Source organism: Mytilus edulis, chromosome 7 (assembly GCF_963676685.1).
Source record: "Mytilus edulis chromosome 7, xbMytEdul2.2, whole genome shotgun sequence".
NCBI classification, from domain to species: Eukaryota; Metazoa; Mollusca; class Bivalvia; order Mytilida; family Mytilidae; genus Mytilus; species Mytilus edulis.
In genome coordinates, this window is record NC_092350.1 from 84,314,999 (window position 1) to 84,340,778 (window position 25,780).

Sequence of the window (25,780 nt, forward strand, 5' to 3'; positions counted from 1 at the left end):
GCAACACCGTAAACTGTTTGTATAGCGTCATATTTCAGAGGTCACAATCTGATGGGGTTGGGGGCTACACCGTATACTATTTGTGTAACGTTATATTTTAGAGGTCATAATCTGATGGGGGTGGTGGCAACACCGTAAACTATTTATATAGCGTGTTATTTCAGAGGTCACAATCTGATGGGGGTGGTGGCAACACCGTAAACTATTTGTAAACCGTTATATTTCAGATGTCATTATCTGATGGGGATGCTGGCAACACCGTAAACTATTTGTATAGCGTTATATTTCAGAGGTCATAATCTGATGGGGTGGTGGCAACACCGTAAACTATTTGTAAAGCGTTATATTTCAGAGGTCAACATCTGATGGGGGTGGTGGCAACACCGTAAACTATTTGTATAGCGTTATATTTCAGAGGTCATAATCTGATGAGGGTGGTGGCAACACCGTAAACCATTTGTACAATGTATAGTATTATATATCAGAGGTCACAATCTGATTGGGGTAGTGCCAACACCGTAAACTATTTGTTTAGCGTTATATTTCAGAGGTCACAATCTGATGGTGGTGGTGGCAACACCGTAAACTATTTGTATAGCGTTATATTTCAGAGGTCATGACCTGATGGGGAGAGGGGGGGGGGGGGGGCAACAACGTTAACTATTTGTATAGCGTTATATTTCAGAGGTCACAATCTGATGGTGGTGGTGGCAACACCGTAAACTATTTGTATAGCGTTATATTTCAGAGGTCATGACCTGATGGGGAGAAGGGGGGGGGGGCAACACCGTTAACTATTTGTATAGCGTTATATTTCAGAGGTCATTATCTGGTGGGGGTGGTGTCAACACCGTAAACTATTTGTATAGCGTTATATTTCAGAGGTCATTATCTGGTGGGGGTGGTGTCAACACCGTAAACTATTTGTATAGCGTTATATTTCAGAGGTCACAATCTGATGGGGGTGGTGGCAACACCGTAAACTATTTGTATAGCGTTATATTTCAGAGGTCATAATCTGATGGGGGAGGGGGGGCAACACCGTAAACTATTTGTACATGTTGTATAGCGTTATATTTCAGAGGTCATAATCTGATGGGGGTGGTGGCAACACCGTAAACTATTTGTATAGCATTATATTTCAGAGGTCATTATCTGGTGGGGGTGGTGTCAACACCGTAAACTATTTGTATAGCGTTATATTTCAGAGGTCATAATCTGATGGGGGAGGGGGGGCAACACCGTAAACTATTTGTACATGTTGTATAGCGTTATATTTCAGAGGTCACAATCTGATGGGGGTGGTGGCAACACCGTAAACCATTTGTATAGCATTATATTTCAGAGGTCATTATCTGGTGGGGGTGGTGTCAACACCGTAAACTATTTGTATAGCGTTATATTTCAGAGGTCATATATACTTTGTATATAGATCCATTGTGTATGGGGGTGGTGGCAACACCGTAAACTATTTGTAAAGCGTTTTATTTCAGAGGTCATAATCTGATGAGGGTGGTGGCAACACCGTAAACCATTTGTATAGCTTTATATTTCAGAGGTCACAATCTGATGGGGGTGGTGGCAACACCATAAACTATTTGTATAGCGTTATATTTAAGAGGTCACAATCTGATGGGGGTGGTGGCAACACCATAAACTATTTGTATAGCGTTATATTTAAGAGGTCATAATCTGATGGGGGAGGGGGAGGGGCAACACCGTAAACTATTTGTATAGCGATATATTTCAGAGGTCATTGTCTGGTGGGGGTGTTGTCAACACCGTAAACTATTTGTATAGTGTTATATTTCAGAGGTCATGATCTGATGGGGTGGTGGCAACACCGTAAACTGTTTGTATAGCGTCATATTTCAGAGGTCACAATCTGATGGGGGTGGTGGCAACACCGTTAACTATTTGTATAACGTTATATTTCAGAGGGCATAATCTGATGGGGGTGGTGGCAACACCGTAAACTATTTGTATAGCGTGATATTTCAGAGGTAACAATCTGATGGGGTTGGTGGCACCACCGTAAACTATTTGTAAACCGATATATTTCAGACGTCATAATCTGATGGGGATGGTGGCAACACCGTAAACTATTTGTATAGCGTTATATTTCAGAGGTCATAATCTGATGGTGGTTGTGGCAACACCGTAAACTATTTGTAAAGCGTTATATTTCAGAGGTCACAATCTGATGGGGGTGGTGGCAACACCGTAAACTATTTGTACAGAATACAATCTGATGGAGGTGGTGACAACACCGTAAACTTTTAAAGCGTTATATTTCAGAGGTCATAATCTGGTGGAGGTGGTGGCAACACCGTAAACTATTTGTATAGCGTTATATTTCAGAAGTCATAATCTGATGAGGGTGGTGGCAACACCGTAAACCATTTGTATAGCTTTATATTTCAGAGGTCACAATCTGATGGGGGTGGTGGCAACACCGTAAACTATTTGTAAAGCGTTATATTTCAGAGGTCACAATCTGATGGGGGTGGTGGCAACATTGTAAACTATTTGTAAAGCGTTATATTTCAGAGGTCACAATCTGATGGGGGTGGTGGCAACACCGTAAACTATTTGTATAGCGTTATATTTCAGAGGTCATAATCTGATGAGGGTGGTGGCAACACCGTAAAACATTTGTACAATATATAGCTTTATATTTCAGAGGTCACAATCTGAAGGGGGTGGTGCCAACACCGTAAACTATTTGTATAGCGTTATATTTCAGAGGTCACAATCTGATGGTGGTGGTGGCAACACCGTTAACTATTTGTATAGCGTTATATTTCAGAGATCATAACCTGATGGGGGAGGAGGGGGGGGGCAACACCGTAAACTATTTGTATAGCGTTATATTTCAGAGGTCATAATCTGATGAGGGTGGTGGCAACACCGTAAACCATTTGTACAATGTATAGCGTTATATTTCAGAGGTCACAATCTGATGGGGGTGGTGCCAACTCATTAAACTATTTGTATAGCGTTATATTTCAGAGGTCACAATCTGATGGTGGTGGTGCCAACACCGTAAACTATTTGTATAGCGTTATATTTCAGAGGTCATTATCTGGTGGGGGTGGTGTCAACACCGTAAACTATTTGTATAGCGTTATATTTCAGAGGTCATATATACTTTGTATATAGATCCATTGTGTATGGGGGTGGTGGCAACACCGTAAACTATTTGTAAAGCGTTATATTTCAGAGGTCATAATCTGATGAGGGTGGTGGCAACACCGTAAACCATTTGTATAGCTTTATATTTCAGAGGTCACAATCTGATGGGGGTGGTGGCAACACCATAAACTATTTGTATAGCGTTATATTTCAGAGGTCACAATCTGATGGGGGTGGTGGCAACACCGTAAACTATTTGTATAGCGTTATATTTAAGAGGTCATAATCTGATGAGGGAGGGGGAGGGGCAACACCGTAAACTATTTGTATAGCGTTATATTTCAAAGGTCATTATCTGGTGGGGGTGGTGTCAACACCGTAAACTATTTGTATAGCGTTATATTTCAGAGGTCATGATCTGATGGGGTGGTGACAACACCGTAAACTGTTTGTATAGCGTCATATTTCAGAGGTCACAATCTGATGGGGGTGGTGGCAACACCGTAAACTATTTGTATAACGTTATATTTCAGAGGTCATAATCTGATGGGGGTGGTGGCAACACCGTAAACTATTTGTATAGCGTGATATTTCAGAGGTAACAATCTGATGGGGGTGGTGGCACCACCGTAAACTATTTGTAAACCGTTATATTTCAGATGTCATAATCTGATGGGGATGGTGGCAACACCGTAAACTATTTGTAAAGCGTTATATTTCAGAGGTCACAATCTGATGGGGGTGGTGGCAACACCGTAAACTATTTGTACAGAATACAATCTGATGGTGGTGGTGACAACACCGTAAACTTTTATAGCGTTATATTTCAGAGGTCATAATCTGGTGGGGGTGGTGGCAACACCGTAAACTATTTGTATAGCGTTATATTTCAGAAGTCATAATCTGATGAGGGTGGTGGCAACACCGTAAACCATTTGTGTAACGTTATATTTCAGAGGTCATAATCTGATGGGGGTGGTGGCAACACCGTAAATTATTTGTATAGCGTGATATTTCAGAGGTCACAATCTGATGGGGGTGGTGGCAACTCCGTAAACTATTTGTGTAACGTTATATTTCAGAGGTCAAAATCTGATGGGGTTGGTGGCAACACCGTAAATTATTTGTATAGCGTGATATTTCAGAGGTCACAATCTGATGGGGGTGGTGGCAACAGCGTAAACTATTTGTAAACCGTTATATTTCAGATGTCATAATCTGATGGGGATGGTGGCAACACTGTAAACTGTTTGTATAGCGTCATATTTCAGAGGTCACAATCTGATGGGGGTGGTGGCTACACCGTAAACTATTTGTGTAACGTTATATTTCAGAGGTCATAATCTGATTGGGGTGGTGGCAACACCGTAAATTATTTGTATAGCGTGATATTTCAGAGGTCACAATCTGATGGGGGTGGTGGCAACAGCGTAAACTATTTGTAAACCGTTATATTTCAGATGTCATAATCTGATGGGGATGGTGGCAACACCGTAAACTATTTGTATATCGTTATATTTCAGAGGTCATAATCTGATGGGGTGGTGGCAACACCGTAAACTATTTGTAAAGCGTTATATTTAAGAGGTCACAATCTGATGGGGGTGGGGGCAACACCGTAAACTATTTGAACAGAATACAATTTGATGGTGGTGGTGGCAACACCGTAAACTATTTGTAAACCGTTATATTTCAGAGGTCAAAATCTGATGGGGGTGGTGGCAACACCGTAAACTATTTGTATAGCGTTATATTTCAGAGGTCATAATCTGATGAGGGTGGGGGCAACACCGTAAACCATTTGTATAGATCTGACGGTGGTGGTGGCAACACCGTAAACTATTTGTATAGCGTTATATTTCAGAGGTCACAATCTGATGGGGGTGGTGGCAACACCGTTAACTATTTTTATAACGTTATATTTCAGAGGTCATAATCTGATGGGGGTGGTTGCAACACCGTAAACTATTTGTATAGCGTTATATTTCAGAGGTCATAATTTGATAAGGGTGGTGGCAACACCGTAAACCATTTGTATATCGTTATATTTCAGAGGTCATAATCTGATGGGGTGGTGGCAACACCGTAAACTATTTGTAAAGCGTTATATTTCAGAGGTCAAAATCTGATGGGGGTGGTGGCAACACCGTAAACTATTTGTATAGCGTTATACTTCAGAGGTCATAACCTGATGGGGGAGAAGGGGGGGGGGGCAACAACGTAAACTATTTGTATATCGTTATATTTCAGAGGTCATAATCTGATGGGGGTGGTTGCAACACCGTAAATTATTTGTAAAGCGTTATATTTCAGAGGTCATAATCTGATGGTGGTGGTGACAACACCGTAAACTATTATAGCGTTATATTTCAGAGGTCATAATCTGGTGGGGGTGGTGGCAACACCGTAAACTATTTGCATAACGTTATATTTCAGAGGTCATAATCTGATGGGGGTTGTGGCAACACCGTAAACTATTTGCATAACGTTATATTTCAGAGGTCATAATCTGATGGGGGTGGTTGCAACACCGTAAATTATTTGTAAAGCGTTATATTTCAGAGGTCATAATCTGATGGTGGTGGTGGCAACACCGTAAACTATTTGTAAAGCGTTATATTTCAGAGGTCACAATCTGATGGGGGTGGTGGCAACACCGTAAACTATTTGTACAGAATACAATCTGATGGTGGTGGTGACAACACCGTAAACTTTTATAGCGTTATATTTCAGAGGTCATAATCTGGTGGGGGTGGTGGCAACACCGTAAACTATTTGTATAGCGTTATATTTCAGAAGTCATAATCTGATGAGGGTGGTGGCAACACCGTAAACCATTTGTGTAACGTTATATTTCAGAGGTCATAATCTGATGGGGGTGGTGGCAACACCGTAAATTATTTGTATAGCGTGATATTTCAGAGGTCACAATCTGATGGGGGTGGTGGCAACTCCGTAAACTATTTGTGTAACGTTATATTTCAGAGGTCAAAATCTGATGGGGTTGGTGGCAACACCGTAAATTATTTGTATAGCGTGATATTTCAGAGGTCACAATCTGATGGGGGTGGTGGCAACAGCGTAAACTATTTGTAAACCGTTATATTTCAGATGTCATAATCTGATGGGGATGGTGGCAACACTGTAAACTGTTTGTATAGCGTCATATTTCAGAGGTCACAATCTGATGGGGGTGGTGGCTACACCGTAAACTATTTGTGTAACGTTATATTTCAGAGGTCATAATCTGATTGGGGTGGTGGCAACACCGTAAATTATTTGTATAGCGTGATATTTCAGAGGTCACAATCTGATGGGGGTGGTGGCAACAGCGTAAACTATTTGTAAACCGTTATATTTCAGATGTCATAATCTGATGGGGATGGTGGCAACACCGTAAACTATTTGTATATCGTTATATTTCAGAGGTCATAATCTGATGGGGTGGTGGCAACACCGTAAACTATTTGTAAAGCGTTATATTTAAGAGGTCACAATCTGATGGGGGTGGGGGCAACACCGTAAACTATTTGAACAGAATACAATTTGATGGTGGTGGTGGCAACACCGTAAACTATTTGTAAACCGTTATATTTCAGAGGTCAAAATCTGATGGGGGTGGTGGCAACACCGTAAACTATTTGTATAGCGTTATATTTCAGAGGTCATAATCTGATGAGGGTGGTGGCAACACCGTAAACCATTTGTATAGATCTGACGGTGGTGGTGGCAACACCGTAAACTATTTGTATAGCGTTATATTTCAGAGGTCACAATCTGATGGGGGTGGTGGCAACACCGTTAACTATTTTTATAACGTTATATTTCAGAGGTCATAATCTGATGGGGGTGGTTGCAACACCGTAAACTATTTGTATAGCGTTATATTTCAGAGGTCATAATTTGATAAGGGTGGTGGCAACACCGTAAACCATTTGTATATCGTTATATTTCAGAGGTCATAATCTGATGGGGTGGTGGCAACACCGTAAACTATTTGTAAAGCGTTATATTTCAGAGGTCAAAATCTGATGGGGGTGGTGGCAACACCGTAAACTATTTGTATAGCGTTATACTTCAGAGGTCATAACCTGATGGGGGAGAAGGGGGGGGGGGCAACAACGTAAACTATTTGTATATCGTTATATTTCAGAGGTCATAATCTGATGGGGGTGGTTGCAACACCGTAAATTATTTGTAAAGCGTTATATTTCAGAGGTCATAATCTGATGGTGGTGGTGACAACACCGTAAACTATTATAGCGTTATATTTCAGAGGTCATAATCTGGTGGGGGTGGTGGCAACACCGTAAACTATTTGCATAACGTTATATTTCAGAGGTCATAATCTGATGGGGGTTGTGGCAACACCGTAAACTATTTGCATAACGTTATATTTCAGAGGTCATAATCTGATGGGGGTGGTTGCAACACCGTAAATTATTTGTAAAGCGTTATATTTCAGAGGTCATAATCTGATGGTGGTGGTGACAACACCGTAAACTTTTATAGCGTTATATTTCAGAGGTCATAATCTGATGGTGGTGGTGACAACACCGTAAACTTTTATAACGTTATATTTCAGAGGTCATAATCTGATGGGGGTGGTTGCAACACCGTAAACTATTTGTATAGCGTTATATTTCAGAGGTCATAATCTGATGAGGGTGGTGGCAACACCGTAAACCATTTGTATAGCTTTATATTTCAGAGGTCATGATCTGATGGGGTGGTGGCAACACCGTAAACTGTTTGTATTGCGTCCTATTTCAGAAGTCACAATCTGATGGGGGTGGTGGCAACACCGTAAACTATTTGTATAGCGTGATATTTCAGAGGTCATAATCTGATGGGGGTGGTGGCAACACCGTAAACTATTTGTATAGCGTGATATTGCAGAGATAACAATCTGTTGGGGTGGTGGCACCACCGTAAACTATTTGTAAACCGTTATATTTCAGATGTCATAATCTGATGGGGATGGTGGCAACACCGTAAACTATTTGTATAGCGTTATATTTCAGAGGTCACAATCTGATGGTGGTGGTGGCAACACCGTAAACTATTTGTATAGCGTTATATTTCAGAAGTCATAATCTGATGAGGGTGGTGGCAACACCGTAAACCATTTGTATAGCGTTATATTTCAGAGGTCACAATCTGATGGTGGTGGTGGCAACACCGTAAACTATTTGTATAGCGTTATATTTCAGAGGTCATAATCTGATAGGGGAAAAGGGGGGGGGGCAACACCGTAAACTATTTGTATAACTTTATATTTCAGAGGTCACAATCTGATGGGGGTGGTGGCAACACCGTAAACTATTTGTATAGCGTTATATTTCAGAGGTCACAATCTGATGGTGGTGGTGGCAACACCGTAAACTATTTGTATAGCGTTATATTTCAGAGGTCATAATCTGATAGGGGTGGTGGCAACACCGTAAACTATTTGTATATCGTTATATTTCAGAGGTCATGATCTGATAGGGGAAAGGGGGGGCAACACCGTAAACTATTTGTATAGCGTTATATTTCAGAGGTCATAATCTGATAGGGGAAAGGGGGGGCAACACCGTTAACTATTTGTATAGCGTTATATTTCAGAGGTCATTATCTGGTGGGGGAAAGGGGGGACAACACCGTAAACTATTTGTATATCGTTATATTCTAGAGGTCATTATCTGATGGGGGAGGGGGGGGGGGGCAACACCGTAAACTATTTGTACATGTTGTATAGCGTTATATTTCAGAGGTCATTATCTGGTGGGGGTGGTGTCAACACCGTAAACTATTTGTATAGCGTTATATTTCAGAGGTCATTATCTGGTGGGGGTGGTGTCAACACCGTAAACCATTTGTATAGCTTTATATTTCAGAGGTCATATATACTTTGTATATAGATCCATTGTGTTACGAAGTTGCCGTCATATAATAATTATCATTGACCTCATTGTCATAGTTGAATGACTGCTAAAAAACTGTATAGCTTTTTTCGTCATGTGAATGTCTCAATTATAATGAGTTCTAGGATAACTATTTTTGGTTACTAATATATGGTATCCTTGCGAGGTTTACATGACCGTCAGACATGATTCACATGACTGCGACCTACTTTCACGGTCAGTGAACAAGGTTGAGTGTCAGTGGTCAAGTCCGTACATTCTCATATAGTAGTGGGTTAAATATATTTGGTGCATGGAATGGTAACAAGGTGTACAATTCTTTGTGGCAGATTTCATCTGACCTTACCTCATTTACATGGAACATTGATAATGTTGATTTTATGTAATAATTGTTGTATAATATACAAATAAGGAGATGTGGAAGCAAGCAATTATAGGCAACCGTGCGGACTTCAACAATGTGAAAAACTCATACCTTATAGTGGGCTATAAAAAGACTAGTTATGAAAAAAATGAAAGAATTCGTTTGAAAAAAAAACCTAACGGCCTGATTTATAACAAAATTATTAACAAACAATTTTTTTTAACAAACATGAACCAACGACAACCACTCGAATACCGGCTCTATTATGACTTAAGACAGGCATATCAAGAATGTATAATCCTTTTCTCTAAGACTTTCGACAACATTCAATCAGTTAGTAATACATGCTGTACCAAAAAAAGCTTAGTTTTTACGGTAATGATATTTATGGTCATACTTTTCTCAGACTATTGATGACGTCCTTTCATTAGTTTTCAGTAAGGGGACACCCTTTTGATTTCGAAAGGAGAGATGGAAGGAGGATTTTAAAAATGAATTACTTGGCCTGGTATGAACTGAAATAAATGACTTTGTACAAGACAGGATGAAAATGAACACTCTGCAACATGAAATGCAGGATAGTTGAGGATATAAATTTGTACAAAAGTGAAAAGAAATTTTCGGGTAGGAAATCAGCGAAAAAAAAATAAGAATGCGTAGCAACAGATGAAAACAAAAAGTCAATCCGGGAATTCTTTTCCTGCAACCAGCCCCCCTCCCTTTATAATATAAAATGTTCTACCTTAACGGCGAGTACTATTAGATCGGTACTTTGTTTTTTTTTGTCTTCATGTTAGTTGTTTTTGTGCTTCGTGCCGATTTGATCAGTCAAGCCATTTCAAGCTGTTTAACATCAGATTGTTCTTATGCCAGGGCCGTAACTAGGGTTCGATTTTAGGGGAGGCAGGGATTTGGGGGCCGCCGTAAGAGGCCCCCAAGAGAGGGGGGTTGGGCCCCCCCCCCCCCCCCGATTTCTTTGCTCTCAGTAAAATTGCTAAAAATGACCCGTTTTTCTTCTATTTCCTTACTTTAAGAAACATCAGTATTGCTTGAACCTGGAAGCAATTTTTAAGCAAAAACAGTTCTGCGTGAGCCAAGGCTCCGTCCTGAAGGCCGTACTTTGACCTATAACTATTAAAATTAAGATGATACTGGCATTGTGACCGCGGATTTTTTTCTCAATATGGCTAAAAATGACCCGTTTTCCTTCGATTTCCTCACTTTAAGAGACATCAGTACTGCTGAATCCTGGAAGCAATTTTTATGCAAATAATTATTATCTGTATTTAAAGAAATTTTTGTTAGAAATCAAACTGGTAAGTTAAAAAAAACATTTAAAGCAAGATCATAGAACCATGCAGAGACATATAATATATCGTCTCTGATAGAACGCAACGATATTTTTTTTTTATCGAGGACCTTGAATTTCAATATTTTTGAAAGCTGAATTAACAGACATATGTGTATAACTTCAACCAGGGACTTTCTATACTAGTATATTAAACTTAGTATAGAAAGTTCCTGCTTCAACGAATGGGAGTGTTTAACTACTAAGGCATTGACCATAATGTTCTCGTACGATCGGGACATATCCAACTAAGTCGGACATCACGTGACTTTTGTGACTATACTAACCGTCATTTTGTATTATATTGCCCCATATAAAATGCATAGGTGCTTCAATAAAGTTTAATTTTCTCATTAACCTGACCCGTTTTCTAACTTTTGCAAATCAATCCTTGATATTCAAACAATCGTAAAAACATTACTTTTTCTCGTCATTTCTCCGTTGGCTCAATGCTAAATTACCGATACCAAGGAATTGTATAATTATTTGAATATTCCTTGCGGATACCCACGTCTACTTGTACAACAAATAAAGAAATTCCGTTAATAAAAATAAAACTTTGCAAATCGATTTAGTATATTAAAATATATATCTGGCGAAAAATACTATTTGAAACAGTTTAATTTCTGGGCAATTTCGGTCAAAAATTGATTTAAAAAAGTGAATATTTCGGGATTTTTCAAAATGGCGGATGATGTATATGGACATGTTGAATCAAATCAAGGATTTGTATAGTAAGACCTTCCTTGATTAAATTAAATTTTTTATGTAGAATCTCTAATGTTTCTGTTATTTTCTTTTGTGATATTTCGATATGATTGATTTCAAAATTCCTTGATAAAAAAATATTATTTTAAGAGTGACACGGGAACATTTTATTTTGACCGCCGATATCCAAGATATATACTGTTACCAGAAAATAGTAAACAATAAAATTTGCTCTGCTTTTTTTAAAGGCGTTTTTCCTGTTTTCTGTATAATTTATCTTTTTTTAGAAATATATTTATACTTCCCTTTTACTGAGACTACTAGAAGTCTCAGCCTTTAAGAACCAAAAAATATTTACGTCCCAAGACAGAAAAAAATCCAAACAATTATAATAGATAAATATTCTATACCTTCAAAATCCCATCACTTGACGACCAGGTGAACTCTGACTTGGGTTGTAATGTTACATAACAATATATTGTCAGGTAGACGTGCAAACCAAAAGCAACCAGGTGACATTAAACATCCTGTGTATACATGCATGTATTACCAGAGTTTGAATTTTGTGTTATACAAAAGTTTTCATACAAATATATCTTCTCTTCCCCGTGTCAAATCAGAAGAAGAATGTATCATAATAAACTTTAAGAAAATATGAACAATATAAAACAATTTCTTTAAAAAAAATATTTTTGCTTTAAAAGATAATCAAATTAATATTTATGTAACTATAATTATATATTTTAAAGAAATATTTTGATTCAAATTCTAATTTAAATGGATTTGTTTTATTTCGTAGAAAATTAAACAAGATGTCATTGAATATGATTTTATTAATTTTTCATTAATCTAATATTTTAAGAAAAATCCAGGCATTCAATAAATTGATATAAAGTTAAACTTGTGTAAAAACAATTTGTTATTGTATACATTTCAACATAGACATAATTATACTAGTATACAATTGCTCTGATTTTCAACAACATTGTATACACGACAATATTTATCGACAGAGTTATCGGTCCTGAATAGGACTGATATAAGTTGGGTACCTATGAGACGTTTAAAAAACGATCCAACAGCTCGGTGATTCAGCCGGTAATGAATTTTCGATATCATAAAAGATTCCCAATACAAAGGGAACTTCCTCTGCTTAATTGAGCCCCTAAATAAATGTGAATAGTTACGTATTATTCAAAAGTGTCGAAAGCAAACATGTTTGACCCCTCCAAATTCTGTATGATATGTCTTTCCAAAATCAGGAGCCTGCAATTAAGTGTAGGTCGTTGGTTGTCGTCTGTTGCATCTGTTGTTTTTTTGTTGTTGCACGAACGGTACATTTTTGTTGTTGCACGAACGGTACATTTTTGTTGTTGCACGAACGGTACATTTTTGTTGTCGTTCACACCGAGGGGGACTTAGGTCAAAAACATCATACAAGACCATAGCATAGACTTTTTTGATGTGCCATATTCCATACCCAACTATATCAGTCCTTTTCAGGACCGATAACTCTGTCGATATCATGGATAATATCGGATACATACAAAATTGTTAAAACCAAACCAATCATATTATACGTCTCTGTTGGAATGTATACAATAACTATATTATTTACACAATTTAAACTTTATATAGATGCATTGCCTGGATTTAGCTTTAAATATTGAATTAAAAAATAAATAACTATAAAATGATATTTAATGATCGAAATTCATTTAAATTAAAATTTGAATCAGATTATTTCTTTGAAATAATTATAGAAACATAAAAATATTAGAATACCTTTTAAGCAAAAAATATTTTTTAAAAGAAATTTTCATAATATTCATATTTGACACGGGAAGGAGAAGATATTTATTTGTACATTTATGAAAACTTTTGTATATCACAAAATTTAAACTCTGGTAATACATATATATATGTGGTGGTGTTTAACGACCTTGACTGGCTTTTCAGCCCTCGCACGGTCGGCTCGGTGCCCGAAGACGATTGGTGAGCATTTAAATATTTTGTGCCGTGGGTCAGGAACGGGTAGCAAAGGACGCCGAATGGAGGCCGCCATCTTGGTTTTGGTGAGTTGATTTTACTTTTTGACTATTTTTGTTGTTTTCTTTACTTCACAACGGCTGCTTTCAGGGCCAGTTTGGTCAGCTTGGCAGCCCGCTAGCCTCGATGATGGAGTACTGGTAGATGAATCGTGGACGTAGTTCTAAAGATGACAGGAAGCGTTATCAGGACCCAAGCCGTGAGGCAGGAAAATGAAGGTCGTATCACCCAACAGCCTAGGATACAGCCCTCGGACGTTAATCGGCATGACACTCCCCATAATAGACAATGGTTTTGGAGGCATGTTAACGCGGGTACGCCAACTACTACGTCTCTCTGTACGGCATGGATTGGTTTCTGTCATCTTAGTAGTATGTCGTTGACCATCTAGCAATAAACCCTCATCGAAGATAGCGGGTAAAGGAGAGCTGACCCAGCACGTCCGTTCAGCTGTAAGGACTGAGACGTGACAGAATGGATTGGATTGCTGGTAATACATGCAAACCAAAAGCAACCAGGTGACATTCAACATCCTGGTAATACATGTATACACACTGACAGGATGTTGAATGTCACCTGGTTGCTTTTGGTTTGCACGTATACCTGACAATATATTATGATGTAACATTATAAGATTAGATTTCACCTGTCCGGTCAAGGAATGATATTTTTAAGGTATAGAATATTTATCTATTATAATTGGACATTGTTTTATTTTCTCTTAGGATGAAAACATTTTTTGTTTGTTTTAAAAGGAATGTATTAAAATATTTCTAAAGAAAGATAAAATATACAGAAAATTTGAAAACACCTTTAAAAAAAGGAGAGATTTTTTTTTATTTAAGATATTGTAAACTTTTTTCTAGTAACAGTATCTCCTGGATGAATATCTGTCAAAATAAATGTGTCTCACTTAAAATATTTTTTTTTATTAAGAAATTTAAAATCAATGATATCGAAATATCACTAAAGGAAAATAACAGAAACATCAGAGATTATTTATGGAATATTAAATATAATCTAGAAAAGTCTTACTATAGAAATCATTGATTTGATGCAACATTTCCATATGATACATCAGCCGCCATTTTGAAAAATCTCGGAAAATTCCCTTTTTTAAATCGATGTTTGACCGAATTTTTCCTGAAATTAAACTGTTTTAAGTAGTATTTTTCGCCAGCTATATGTTTGAATATACTTAATCGATTTGCAAAGTTTGTGTTTTATTTACAGAATTTCTTTATTTGTTGTAAACGTAGAAATGGGTATCGGTAATTTAACATTGAGTCAACGGAGAAATGACGAGAAAAAGTGCATATTTTACGATTCCGATTTGACCGAATTTAATCAAAATTAAACTGTTAGGACCAACATTGTTTGATAGAAATATGTATGAATATCAAGGATTGATTTGCAAAAGTAAGAACACGGATCAGGTTTATGAGAAAATTAAACTTTATTGAGACATATATGCATTTTATATGGGGAAATGTAATACAAAATGGCGGCAATTATACGTCACAAAAGTCACGTGATGTCTAACTTAGTTGGATATGCGGGTGTGAAACAAAACCAACCGACTTGATTCTTATACTACAATTTAATTTTTAACAACAAGTTATATTTAATAAAAAGTTTAAAGTTTTGAAAAACAGACACAAAAACATATTTCTCCGAACAAAGTGACAATCTACAAAGTAAGCTAGCTATTCACAACAAATAAATCAACCACACAACAAGCAAAAAAAGGGAAAAGTATTGAATGAACTCTGTTCTTGTTAATGACCTAATAGTGTAAGCAACAAAATAATTAATGGCACGAGATAATTGGTGTTTAATCAATACCAAAATGTTGACTTTATTTGTGTTTTTAATTGCTAATATCTTCAAAACGATTTTTATTTCACACATTAAATTTGGCACACACATGCACTGTGTCTTATTGCTTTATTAAGAGTGAAAAATATCGTGATGATAATTATACGTAATAATTTTGCTTTCGTTGAAAATAGGGTAAATTTCGGGTAAAATTTTACTCTTACTAAAATGCTGAAAGACTTATATTAAAATCACTTAAATACTTTCCGATTTCGTTATATGATATATTCAATAAATAAACTATATTATAAGTACTGTTTTAACCACCAACATTGACCACAATACTTTTATTTTTCATGTTAAAAATTCTCCGTACAATACGGTATCTGGTGGTACCCTGTAAAAACACGAAATTTAGAAAATCGTGTCCACGGGAACTTACGCCGACAATCATGATTGTAAAATATAATGATTTTTCTAAAATGTGCAAAAAAGTAGCCGTGTGTTATCCGCTAACTTAAAATCGTTAACTAGAGGACTTTTTGGACTTTGGGCACCCTCCTAATTTTTCGTTGGAAACTTGTGCTGAAATAAAATGTATGGATTTTTTTTTCTAGGGGGGCGGAGGAGGGGGAGCGAGGTTGTTCTCATAAAAAGCGATACTCTTACCTTTGAGTAAACTATGAATTATAGTAGATGTACGATCGTATTTAGAGCTTGTCTAATGTAAAAACAATACGTGAGACTTAATTTTGTTTTCCCGCAAACTTTGTTATGATGCATCAACATTCTTCAATATGAAAATTAAGTAAAAAAAGCCGTTTTCTCTCTCTTCCGTATGTTTCATCATTTAAAGACATTTGAAAGTAAGACATTTTACACGTTTGCCGATAGATTTCTAATTTTTAGGTATTTGTAAGGCATTGTTTCCTTCTGACAAAACATTGGCCATACGCTTCGACCAAAATAGCTATGACATCAGTATTACATCATTTCAAATACTTTATTTGAGAATCGAAGGCATCTTTTTGAAATGTAATTGGGGTGGAAAAGCGTTGAACGAAGTGCACATTTTATATGAAGCGCGGAGTGTGCACGGTCAACGCTTTAACAACCCTACAAACGTACAAAAAGAATCATTCAATTCTTAATTCTCAAATTCTTAAACTGATATATATATTTATACTGCAATCAGCTATTTTACTGTACAGATAAAGCTATACGTATAAACGTTATCTTTATACGTCAATGACCCCAATTGACCTATAAGCCCCGCCTCCTTATTGTATTTCATCAACAACATCACGTCACGACCATGACAACGTAAAGTAACAATGGTCAAACTTTTTTGAATTTAAACTTTTATGTCTTCAAATTGGTTATTTATATATCATGTTTATCAAATGCTATTAATTAAGTTCATTTTCCCTTTCTAATTCATTAATACGCCAATGTCTTACCACCTGGACTACGCTCATAGGGAAATACCCCAAAATGGTACCCCAAGAGGGAAATTCCAAACACTTTTTTTAACAATTTTTGTTACATGTTTTTTTCATTTTTCATTTTTTTTTTCGATTTCAGTATAAAGACAATATACGTATAGTGTCTTGAAATATGAAATTTATTTGTATTCTGCACGAAACGGGAAAATGCTCGGTAGAACCTCGCATTTTCCCGTTTCTAAGCCTCATACAAATAAATTTCATATTTCAAGACACTATACGTATATTGTCTAAATACATATTATACCTTGATTTGTTTTAATACTCCAAATGACCAGTAACTGTACACAAGCAGAACATTTTTAATTCCATCCCTTAGCACTTATGATGATCCAGCATCTAACTGACCAGCAGCAGCAGTAGTATCACATGATGTAAATTGAATCATTCAAAATAATTAAATACAATTTCAAACTGATTTTACAGAAGCTGATTGACAACTGAATAACCATCTTGAGAATGATTAATGGTCCTGTTTATTTTCAGCTAATCATACATATCATAATTTATCACAGAATTCTATTAAACAAAAAAGACTGAACATTTTAATTACCGTCTTTTGGTGTGTATAAAACGTGCTCAAACTATTGATGAAGTGGTCCGGCATTTATTAGCATTGGTTTATGGTCAATGTCAGTTGTTTGTATTAAACATAATCATCTGTAACACATACATTAAATCTTGGTGGTTGATTGCTTGATTTACAGTCGCAAATATATCATGCATATTTAGAGCATACGTCGAATACTTGGAAATCCCCCCTTTTTATGAATTTATATCAGGTCCAATAAATGGTCCAGACGTAAAATCTGAAGTTTATAAAAATTGGACCTTACATCATTAGATTTTAACTATTCACCAAAGTTTCATAGAAATTGGTGAAAGTCTTTTTGAGCTATAGTATGAAAACTACAACCCCCCTTTTTTGATCAAAAACATTAAATCTGAATTTTCTAAATATCGATAGGGAGTTTACATCAATAGATATTTATTTAAAAGCAATTCACCAAAGTTTCATGTGAAATGGTGACAGCAGGTTGTAGTTATTGTACGACATGTTGACGACAGACAACGGAATACCATAATTTGTTCCGTCTTAAATCACAGGCGTACAAAAAAGATAAAGCTGAAATCTTCAATCCATTTACTCAATTAAATTTTTAAATTTGTCTGATGTTTGGTTAAGAGTTAAAAAGTACTACTAGTATCAATAAACATTGTTAAATTGGGGTAAAGAAATTAAAACAAATAATTCTTTAATTAATTTAGTGACTTAATTCATCAATTCATTCGATGACTTAATACACTGACCCCTGTAATTAAGGGGTGAACATGGGATGATTCCCACTTCCCTCTCTCTTACAATTGTTTTTGTCAGTGAGGCATAAATTATTCCCGCCGCTTGTTTCCTATCCTCTTCACCTCGTTCCCGCCCCTGTAATTGAGGGGATGAACATGGGGTAGTTTCCCCTTCCATCCCCCTTACTATTTTTGTTGTGTGAAGCATATCAATTTACTAAATTTTTTGAAGTTTGTTGGATGTTTGGTTGAGTGTTGAAAAGTACTACTATCAATAAAATTGTTGAATTGGGGTGAAGAAATTGAAAGAAAAGAATTATTCAATTAATTTAGTGACTTCATTCGTCAATTCATTTGTGACTTAATACACTGACCCCTGTCATTGAGAGGATGAATATGGAATGCACTGTAAAAACAGCGTTTAGATTTGAAACGGATCTACAACATGTTTAGGTCTAAACGTGTTTAGGAAAGCGTTTAGGATCTAAACGGACATTTATCTAAACACATAAAAACCTAAACGTGTTTAGAATTTAAACGTGTTTCAGGGTTATTATCAGTGAATGTTATCATTAAGCTAAACATTAAATGGCATCTAAACACTTCTGAAACACTTTCCTAAACACCTAAACACTTTATAATATTTCAGTACTGGTTTCACCTTTGTATTCGATGTTCCTACATATTCAAACATATTCTGTGAAACTATGATCTCTTAGCTGTCTTGAAATTATCATAATTTTCAAACTTCAGTCCCACGTATGCGGAGCTTCTTTATTAACTGATTAATGAGAGTTCCCCAACTGAGTTTCCCTTTTTGTGTTGTAAGATTATAAAATTACATTCAACTATTTATACCCCCGCTTTAAAAAAGGGGGGGTATACTGTTTTACCTCTGTCTGTCAGTCCGTCCGTCAGTCCGTCCATCAGTCCGTCCGTCCATCAGTCCGTCAGTCAGTCCGTCCCATGAAACTTTCGTCACATTTTTCTCAGGAACTACACATCCACCCTTTCTGTAATTTGGTATCAACATTTATATATGTCAGCCATACCGTGTGATGCGTTTTCAGATTCATCACTTGACAACTTCCTGTTTACCGAACACTTGTCTGATTTTACACATGATAGCCAAGTTGAAAATTTTCGTCACATTTTTCTCAGGAACTACAATACAAGGATTTCTGAAATTTGGTTTCAGGATTTTTATAAGTCAGCTATACCGTGTGATGCGTTTTCAGATTCATCACTCGACAACTTCCTGTTTACCGAACACTTGCATATTTTTACACTATTAATATTATCCACTTGCGGCGGGGGTATCATCAGTGAGCAGTAGCTCGCAGTTTTACTTGTTTTTTTTAAATTAAGCAATTAATTGTTTATACCAGAGACGTATTATATAAAATAATCTTTTAAATTATAGTATTTTATAAGGAAGATGTGAGTGAATTTCTCTAATTTCCGGAGTCGTTGTCCGAATATGATCTTATATTAATTAACGAACAGAGTTATCTATCGTGGTAATTTGATACGGACGCCTTCGGACCCGCCAAAGATAAACAACATTTAAAACAATGGATCCCATCTATCAAGCATATCTATCTATTGACGATGCAACAGATACAGAACTTCATATTAGAATATTGACGGAATCAAAAGCCATCTTAACAGTTATTACAGCAGCGGAAGGTAAGCAGATCCATATTTTGTAAAAAGGGGGAGGGGCACAAACCATAATTTAACAGTTTATAATATGTGCGTTAAACTGTTAACCTATGCTATTTCAAGTTGACTTTTGTGGTATGACTCATATAATATACACACTTAATCAGTCGCAAGGACCAAGCATAAAATAAGAATGAGCTAGATCGGAAATTTAAAATGAGATTGAATAGTCTATAAAATTGAGAATGGAAATGGGGAATGTGTCAAAAGACAACAACCCGACCAAATAAAAAACAACAGCAGAAGGTCACCAACAGGTCTTCAATGTAGCGAGAAATTCCCGCACCCGGAGGCGTCCTTCAGCTAGCCCCTAAACAAATATATACTAGTTCAGTGATAATGAACGCCATACTAATTTCCAAATTGTACACAAGAAACTAAAATTAAAATAATACAAGACTAACAAAGGCCAGAGGCTCCTGACTTGGGACAGGCGCAAAAATGCGGCGGGGTTAAACATGTTTGTGAGATCTCAACTGTTACTGTACACACGAACATATACATGTAGGTTAGATATACTGTTCCCTACTGTACATAATGTCATAAAATCAAATGTTCAAGTATTCTATCTTTGCAAGGAATAAGATCCCAATTTGGGATCTTATTCCTTGCAAAGATAGAATACTATTATGGCCCATACTGCAACATCCTTTACACAAACACTGAAATTATAGTTTCACTTCATCTGTTCATTTGTCAAAAAATACCAAAAGAACATTAATTAGTTGAAAATAAACTGACCACGTCATGGCCAAAAAGTTGAAAATAAACTGGCCACGCCATGGCTAAAAAGTTAAAAATAAACTGAAATTCAAACTCCAATGTCAAAAATAAACTGTCAAGTTGTTCTTTTTTATTTAAACCTATTATAATTATTTGTATGTGTGCATTTATAGGATTGTGACACTGAAGTGGGAATGAAATTTTAAGAGCTAGAATAAATCCATACCATAGATCAAATTGAAGAACAGATCAGGAAGAGCGAAAAGGATGATATAATTTCAAGACCAGATGTATAAAGTAAAAATATATAATATAAAAAGAAGATATGGTATGATTGCCAATGAGACAACTATCCACAAAAGACCAAAATGACACAAACATTAACAACTATAGGTCCCCGTACAGCCTTCAATAATGAGCAAAGCCCATACCGCAAATAGTCAGCTTTAAAAGGCCCCGATAAGACAATGTAAAACAATTCAAGCGAGAAAACTAACGGCCTTATTTATGTAACAAAAATGAACGAAAAACAAATATGTAACACATAAACAAACGACAACCACTGAATTACAGGCTCCTGACTTGGGACAGGCACATACATAAATAATGTGGCGGGGTTAAACATGTTAGCGGGATCCCAACCCTCTCCCTAACCTGGGACAGTGGAATTACAGTACAACATAAGAACGAACGTATATTATTAAGTTACCAATAGAACTATAATATGATTGAAAAATGGAGGTTAAATCATTCTCTAGTATTTATCCTGTTGAATAGATAAAGAAAGGGCAATTTTAAAAAAGTATATTCATAATATTAGGATAAAATAAGAAAAACAGGCTGTAGTTCTCAGAAATCAAGGATTTTGTTTTATAATATAAAAAAAAACTTGCATGCTTTATGCTCTTTTTATTGTTTCCTTTGATTTATTTGTCTTTTGATGTATACATTTGTTCAAAGTGTAAAGTATTGTCTTTTTAACTACAATTTGTATTTTTCTTTTAGAATCTTTCTCAAGAAGCTTGTTTAATGTATTTTAATAAACATGATCTCAGAATAAGTGACTGTTGCATACAAATGTACATGAATGTTTCATTTTTTTCATTTCAGGATACAAAAGTTCACCTGACCACCAAAAAGGAACTGCACACAAAGAGCCTTTATCATTCAAAAGAAGATTGTTCCGCAATAAAAAAATCCTGCATGATAGGAGATGGACTAACAATTTCTATTTGTTGAGGATAAAAATCATCAAATTTTATAATTGTATTTTTTGTTTGCATTTAGTGAGACTTGAAAATAAATTATTGAACCAAATTGAATAGATTGTATATTATGTTTAAGACTATATCAGAAAAAAACAAAAACAAAAGAACCAGACTCTTAAGTTGTATAAAAGGTGGAAGGTCCATAAAACGTAAAAATAAATCAACCACTTGACTACATAAACAATCAAAGGAACGAAAAAAAAAGTCATATTCCTGACTTGGTACAGGCTTTTTTTTAAAAAAAAATGGAGAGTTAACCTTTGTTTAATTGTTTACAGACTTTTCAAAACTTGGTCTTATTGTTTACAGACTTTTCAAAACTTGGTCTTATTGTTTACAGACTTTTCAAAACTTTGTCTTATTGTTTACAGACTTTTCAAAACTTTGTCTTATTGTTTACAGACTTTTCTTAAATTGGTCGTATTGTTTACAAACTTTTCTTTGGTCTCCAGGAAGAATAAAATGTGTAAACCTATTATTGTTAATATTATTATTATCATTACTGAAGTTTTCCATCTTTAATAAACTATATAGACAGGTCAAATAATTTTATTATGGTAAAAATCATTGCAAGAACATGAAAGCAGACATGTACACGTGTATTGTATATTCTACAATACAGAGTGGACTATTCAACCTGTAGTGCTGTACCACACAAGCAGTTCCTGTGAAATCGAAGTACTAGTAGGCTTACCGTCGGAAGGTCTAAACACATAACATCTAAACACTTGTTGAAATCTAAACACTTGTTAAAATCTAAACATGTTTAGATGCTAAACGCGTTTCAAAACGTACACAGAAAAAGTGTTTAGATAAGTGTTTAGGATCTAAACACTGTTTTTACAGTGTGATTCCCACTTACCTCACCCTTACAATTGTTTTGTCAGTGAGGCATAAATTATCCCCGCCGCTTGTTTCCTACCCTCTTCATCTGGTTCCCGCCGCTGTAATTGAGGGGGTGAACATGGGGTTGTTCTCACTTCCATCCCCCTTACTATTTTTTTGTGAAGCACAGAATATTTCTATTTTACTACCCTCGATCGTCACTTAGTTCCCGCCCGACTCCAAATTCCCTCAAACCTAACTCCCACTCATTCCCAGGCTTCGATTCAAGAATCCTGTCCACCTCAGGGAAGGTCCAAGTGTTGGAACCCCCCCCCTCCTTTCTCCTGGGTTGGGAACCCCCCTTTAAAAATGGCTAAATCTGCCGCTGCACCCTCTCATATTTGTAATCATAATTGATATATATATATATACAATACACTATGGTTCTAATTTGGGGGGAAAAAATGATAATTGAATACAAATTTTAATAATTGAATCAAATAGGAACAACTGCTTAATGAAAGACATTGTCTTCCGCAGCCGTCTTCCGCAGCCGTTTTCTGTAGCCGTCTTCCGCAGCCAAGCCGTACGATGATTAAGTAGGAACAACAACTAAAGGAAATCTTCCATATCAAAGCCATGATTGTCTTCCGCAAACAAGCCGTATGATGACCATAATTTATTAATTACCACTATTACAGCTAACAGTAACAGTTATGTAGACTATTGGTCATAAATAAAAAGATATGTATAAAAAGAGGAATATATATTTAATACACACCTTGCCCTGTCCCATTGGTACATGTAACCTCTAGCACCTTCGATCGGCAAGATTGTCGCATGCAGACTAGTTGAATCGATGGTGAAGGAGTATGATGGAACATTTTCTAAATTTGTGTCGTCTGCAACTGTCAAATGTTATACCTGGTTGGAAAATTTCGAAAATTTGACTTATTTGGTCAAACGAATATTTCTTTTCTTTACATTGTTGTTAATCATAATATTTCAAAACGCTCAATATACATTTTGTAAAAAAACGTATTGTGCTAAAAAATTATTATTTTTAGCGCTCAATGAAAATATATTGTGAGCACGAATAATTATTTTGTGCACTGAATTTCAGAGTTTTCACAAGGAAGGAAACTCATAGGTCAACACTTCAGATAGAATGAAGAATGTTATAAGGTTTAATTTTGACGTTGGGTTAGATTCACGGTTAGATTACAACAAAATAAAAAAATATTTCACTGAAAATACCACATAAAGAAATAGTACAGGAATTTAATTTATCGCTTATACTTGGGCAAAGATTGTAATAGGACAATTCCTTACTCGACAGTCTTCGGTACAATGAAATGAACACATAAGAAGGCGACAATAAATGCGCAGCAGTTTCAAGATGATATGTCCAATGGTATTTTAAGTAATGTCCTATTGGTAGGGGACATCTGTGTGTTATGGATTGTTGTAGAAATGAGACTTTGAAAATTTTGTTGGTGATCACCTGTCACAAAAAGGAAATCATTTTGCATATGTGGCAATATGTTAGTCCGTCCATTGTTCGCCCCCTTAGCATATTTCTTAAACACTCTTATTAATACTATTGCTACCACATCTAATGATTAAACATACAACTTTAAATATAGCGCGTCAGGATTAATTTTCACGAATAACGCTCTGAATTAATATTGAAAGCTAAGCTAGGATTTATAAATAAATTTCAAAAATACCAAAAAAAAAAGATATAAAAAGGATAGCCTAAAACCATCTTTTTTTTTAGATGTGTTTAGTTCTTGTTATCAATCGGACGAGTCTAGCCATTTCCAACCGATTTTTACAGTTTGTACTTATGTTGTTCTGTTAAATCATAAGTCTAGGTTAAGCAGAAGGTTAAGCGCTGGCGAACATGTTAAAATAATCCCCCACATTCTGCATGCCTGTCCCAAGTGAGGAGCTTGTAATTCAGTGGTTGCCGTTGGTTGCTGCCTGTCATATTTCGATCAAGCCTGATTTTTTTGTTTATATTATAGATTAGACCGTTGGTATTCCCGTTTGAATGGTTTTACACTAGTATTTTTGGGACCCTTTATAGCTTGTTGTTCGGTGTGAGCCAAGGCTCCGTGTTGAAGGCCGTACTTTAATCTATAATGGTTTACTTTTTAAATTGTTATTTGGATGGAGAGTTGTCTCATTGGCACTCACACAACATCTTCCTATATCTATGAATAAAGCTTTAGACTTTCTCCGTTTAACTGTTTCCAATTATGTCATGCCATTGACTGCTGGGTCTAATGGCAAACTCGTGGTTAAAAGTTCATAAGCAGCCGCAACAACCAAGTGGTAATTTGTAAAAGTAGCACTTTGTAAATACGGGGCGTCCGAAGCATTTTACCCGGGTGACCATCATGAGATACATCAATAGGAAATTAAAAGTATACTTCATTCTAGTAAGTTTTTTGTGACTAATCTTTCTGTACTGTTAACTAGTTCCCTTACTTCTATTAACGATCTCTATGTTACAAAGCATACGAAAAATAATGGAGTTAACTATTTTATGAGTGTCAAAAACTCTTTGGACATTTTGGATACATCACGTACACGTACTTTTGATGGTCCGTCCAATTTAGTTGACATTTATAATTTTTTTACTCTAAACACTACACTACTACACAATTAAATTATACACAATTACTGTAGGTCTCTGTGGGTCTTTGAAAAAACTTGCTGCAACTCATATACAGACTTTTTCTGTAATGAAAAAGGAAGATTTTTTGAAACATTTATGTTCGTTTCGCTATTAAAGTTTTTCGCCAGGTTTAAGGTATTATTTCTGGCACAAATTGCACCCATTAATTTTAATAACCGACTGGTTGTTGTTCTTGTATTGTTATGAATCACAGTTGCCAAATCAGTAAAAATCCGTTTGAAGTAATAGATATATTTAAAAACACTTACCGCTACCTTGATGATATGTCTGTTTTAAATAATAAATTTTTTTTTTGCTAATTTTTCTGCGGAAATTTACCCAAAGGAACATGCTTTAAATTTTTTTAAACAGACAGCAATGATTGTCTTTTTCTAAATTTGAATATTTCAGTTTCAAGCGG

The 25,780-nt window shown here is 35.9% G+C and overlaps 1 protein-coding gene and 1 long non-coding RNA gene across 4 annotated transcripts in view; one reads left to right on the top strand and one right to left on the bottom strand.

Annotated features, from left to right (window-relative positions):
* LOC139482692 (RUN domain-containing protein 1-like) overlaps positions 1 to 25,780 on the bottom strand; it is a 726,769-nt gene that overhangs the window by 229,001 nt on the left and 471,988 nt on the right. The window lies entirely within an intron of this gene.
* Positions 19,570 to 21,904, top strand: LOC139482419 (uncharacterized). The gene is made up of 3 exons (XR_011654856.1): positions 19,570 to 19,821; positions 20,754 to 20,870; positions 21,691 to 21,904. It is a non-coding gene; the product is annotated as an uncharacterized lncRNA (long non-coding RNA).